Below are 4,838 nucleotides of genomic sequence, written 5' to 3' on the forward strand. Positions count from 1 at the left end.
AGAACTTAGATTTTTTTTTTTTTTTTTTTTAATGTAAGATAGAAATTCTACTCTAACCTAATTTAAGTGTATATGTGTATGAAGCTTCCTCTTGGAGACTTAAACTCTAGCCCTTGTCCCCCACACCCCATAAGCACTTATACATTTTTTTTTCTACAATACTCGAGTGTAATTTTTTTTTTTGTTTTTTTTTTTTTTTGCTTGAGGATAATTGACAAATAAACATAAAGATAAAAATAAGTAGCTTTCCTATGTTTTTATTTATTTAAATAGAAGTATTGTAAGATATAGAGATTTTAATTTTGAAATATAATTTAATTTCTACATTGATTAAAATTGTTCATTGTTTTCTCATAAAAATTGTTCACTATTTTCTGTATAAACTATTTCTACGATTTTACATAAAATTATTTTCTGTTCAGCATTATTTAAGAAATTGTTCACTCTCTTTTTTGCATAAATTATTTTCTGTTCACTATTTAAAAAATTGTTCACTGTTTTCTCATAAAACACCTAGTGAAATCTTGAGAAAACAGTGAACAATTTTTCTCAGCATTAAAAATAGGTGTTTTATGAGAAAACAGTGAACAATTTTTTAAATAGTGAACAGAAAATAATTTATGCAAAAAAGAGAGTGAATAATTTCTTAAATAATGCTGAACAGAAAATAATTTTATGTAAAATCATAGAAATAGTTTATACAGAAAATAGTGAACAATTTTTATGAGAAAACAATGACCAATTTTAATCAATGTAGAAATTAAATTCATATTTTGAAATTAAAATCTCTATATCTTACAATGCTTCTATTTAAATAAATAAAAACATAGAAAAGCTACTTATTTTTATATTTATGTTTATTTGTCAATTATCCTCAAGCAAAAAATAAATAAATAAATTACACAATACTCGAGTTTGGTAAACTCAAGTACTGTAGAAAAAAAATTTTCTGTATTTTTTTTATAAAAGGTACTCGAGCTAATATACTCGAGTATTGTGTTGCATGGTACTCGAGTTTACCAAGCTCGAGTACAACTTTATTTTTTTTAATCGCCAATTTCCAGCTCAGCAACCACGGTGCAACGATAAAATAGGGTACTCGAGTTCACTAAACTCGAGTACTAGAAAAAGTGGTAGATTGTCATTTATTTCCGAAACAATGATTTTTTACTAAAAATTTCAAAAAATTGTGGTATTTGGCCATTTTGGCCAGGAATGGAACTATTTCGTAGCAGCCATCAGCACTACCATCTTACAAAAAACATGGTTTTTCTAATTTAGTTGCTACTAGGGACGAAGTTAGTCTTGGACGGAGTTATTATTAATATTTTTAAAAGATAAAAAAAATTAGCCCAATAGCAAAAATTAGGCCCAAACAACACCCAAGACAAACACAAGCTAAATAATAATAATAATAATAATAATAATAATAATAATAATCAAAGCCGATTAAAACACCCAATGGCAAGGCACACGTAGTAAAAGGGAAAAAGAATGGAATTTCTAAGCCACTCGAAAAAAAATAAAATAAATAAACCTAACTTAAGGTAGAACGCAGACTGAGGGGTTGGGTAGCGGCAAGCACTAGAAGCAAAGGCAGACAAGCACAGTAGCACACCACGCCTGACGCCACCAGCCACCACTAGTCCACCGCAGACCTGCCTTGCCCCTGTTAGAACAAGCTTGGTAATTTATATCCAATATCTTTTTTTTTTTTTTTTTGGATGAGAATATTGTATCCTCCCTCAGTCCCTCTCATATCTGAATCTCTAATTGTTTGATTAAATTGTGAAGAGAATTTGAAGAGCGGGAGAGACTAAACAGAAAGAGTGAAAGAAAGAACCAGAGACAAAGAGGAACACTTGCACTATGACTCTAGACTCATCTTTCTCTATTTAATCAATGACAAAATTTATATTTTTTTATATATAAAAAGCTGTCCAGTCCACTGAGTCCAACGGTCCTCTCCTCTCTTTGTTTAATGAAAATCATAAACAAACAAAACACGCAAGTGACACAACAGTACAACATTTGCAATAGTGCAACACGTCTCAACACCTATATATTGCATATATGCTTTTGATGTATTTTGGTGTGGTAGTGGTTTGGTGTCTTTTAAAAAATTAAAAAGATGTTTTTTTTGGGTAAGTAATTAAGGAAATTTTTTGCATGTTTAAAATTTATTGGTTAATTGTTGAGTGTTTGTGTATATAATGTTTGTCTATTGTGTACTAATTATAGATTATTGACCATATAATGACATGATAATTTTAAATTATATTTTATTTGTAGATTATGAAAATATCAATTACTATATTTAATTTTTTTAAAAGAAAAGTTTCAAATGATTTAGAAGCTAATACTAGTAGTGCAACATTACCAACCACTAATGTTAAGGAAAATACTGATGTCCCAATTGAGGAAAATGTTGACACTACAATTAGGAAAAATCCTAATAAAATAATTGAGAAAAATTTTGACATCTTTATTGTGGAAAATTCTCAAACAAAATTTCAAAAGGTTGATATGAGTTCGTTGCAATTACAACGTGATCCCGGATGGCATAGACAAATATGTACTTATCATGTTAATCAACAAGATGAGATTCAGCAACGTTACATTAAGTTGGGTTCCATACCAACCTCATTTTAAAATTTTTTAAAAATCTAAAAAGGGTTGAAGCTTTCACGGTTCTTGGTATAAATATGATTGCTTTAAGTCATGCCTTGAATATTCTCCTAAAGAAGATGTTGTTTTTATGTTTATACTTTTGCCCCCCTTAACTCCAAGTTTGGAGATGCTTTGGTATTTTTTTTTCTTTGACTACATTATATTCCTAATATAGATATTTGTGTGTGTAGTACTATAAAATCGTACTTTAAAGTTTAAACACAACTCAAGTTATATATTAAGTATTTTATAATCTAAGGTATTCTTAAGGGATTTTAAAATTTTTTAAAAATCTAAAAAGGGTTGAAGCTTTCACGGTTCTTGGTATAAATATGATTGCTTTAAGTCATGCCTTGAATATTCTCCTAAAGAAGATGTTGTTTTTATGTTTATACTTTTGCCCCCCTTAACTCCAAGTTTGGAGATGCTTTGGTATTTTTTTTTCTTTGACTACATTATATTCCTAATATAGATATTTGTGTGTGTAGTACTATAAAATCGTACTTTAAAGTTTAAACACAACTCAAGTTATATATTAAGTATTTTATAATCTAAGGTATTCTTAAGGGTTGGGTCAGAAATGGGTAATCTTAGACGATTTGCGAGCAAGTCGGATTAATTAGATTATGAGTTAAATCATAGTTTTTCACATGCAATAATAATAAAAATAATAATATGATCATATTGTTTTTGTCTTCCTAGTTCCTTTTAATACAAATAAGAGAACAAATAACAAAAAAAGAAAAGAAAAAAGAGAACCAATAACAAAATACTTTAAAAAAAATTAAATAATACATTAATTTCTATATTTAAATAACTCAAAGTTCACTAATGATACCATCAACATAAAAGAACAAAAATAAAAATACTAAATATTGTGAACCATGTCAAGTTATCAACCTTCTCTAGTGTGCCTATTTCTATTTCATATAAAATAATAATAATAAAGTTAAATTACCTAGGAAGATAACTAAACAAAATAGTTTTAAGAATAAAACCTAACATATTAGGGAAAGAAAAATAAGTACATATTTAATATAAATTGCATCTCATGAATTAAACCTCAAGTTGGCTAGTAATTTTGTTATTATTTTCATCTACAATTTTTTTTTTTTTATAAATATAAGTTAGGTATACAAAGAAAGTGATTCAATAACGAATTGAAATTATATAACTATACTATTTTATAAATGAATTAAGTTACCTAAATGCATATAAACAATTTTTTTTAAATAAAAAAATCACTTTAAAAAACATTTCAGGTTCAATTGGCCATGAGTTGACCTACCTCGACTCGAAAATTAAGTAGGCCAAGTATGAGTTGACCCGTTTTTACTCCAGGTCCCGAAATCCCAAGTAAGGTTGGGTGTTGTCCTTACCTTGAGTTAAGGTTTGACAAAAAGATTCAATATCTTTAACTTATCTTTAATCAACAATCATTTTATGATGAGGAAGCTATTTTTTCTTTTTAGTAGTTTTTCCCTTTAGTTTTTAAGGCAATTGTTAGTATAACTATGTATTATATAATTATATTAATACCCAGTTAATTTAAATAATTAGTATATATAACTTATCACTAATAGAATCGTGACTCTTTTAAAATGAATATAAGAAACCTTAAAAGATTGTAACCCATACAATAATTACCCATAAAGATTGTTGAGATACAGACTAAGTTACTAGACCTCCAGCACATAGACACTGTATCCTAACATCCCGCTTTTGCTGCAATTGCTAAACTAGCCTTTAGTCTTCACATTGATTCAGTGCCACAAGTAGATTGCCGATCGCCAAACCAATTTCAAGGTTACTTCAAGGCCACTTGAAGATTTTGGTGTCACTTTTATGGTTTCAACAGAACCTCCAATACACTTTATTGATCTTATATTTGGAACTCTTAACCTATCAAAGATGATCAATGGGAGAGGGTTGGACAAAAAAAAGCGCTCTCAAATGGTTTTTTTTTTCTTGGGTAATGTAGCCATCTCCCTTCTACCAACATAGGGTTGATATTGGGTTTCAGCAAAAAAAGGGGTTGATATTGGGTTTTATTTATTTATTTATAGGGTTTGGGCTAGAGGTGGCTACACAAATGAATCTAGAAGCAAATTTCGAAATTTCCGTAATAGGCTATAAGTTGACCAAGAGTCTTCCAAGTTTTTTTTTTT

Source organism: Quercus suber, unplaced genomic scaffold (assembly GCF_002906115.3).
Source record: "Quercus suber isolate HL8 unplaced genomic scaffold, Cork oak 2.0 scaffold_379, whole genome shotgun sequence".
Lineage (NCBI taxonomy): Eukaryota > Viridiplantae > Streptophyta > Magnoliopsida > Fagales > Fagaceae > Quercus > Quercus suber.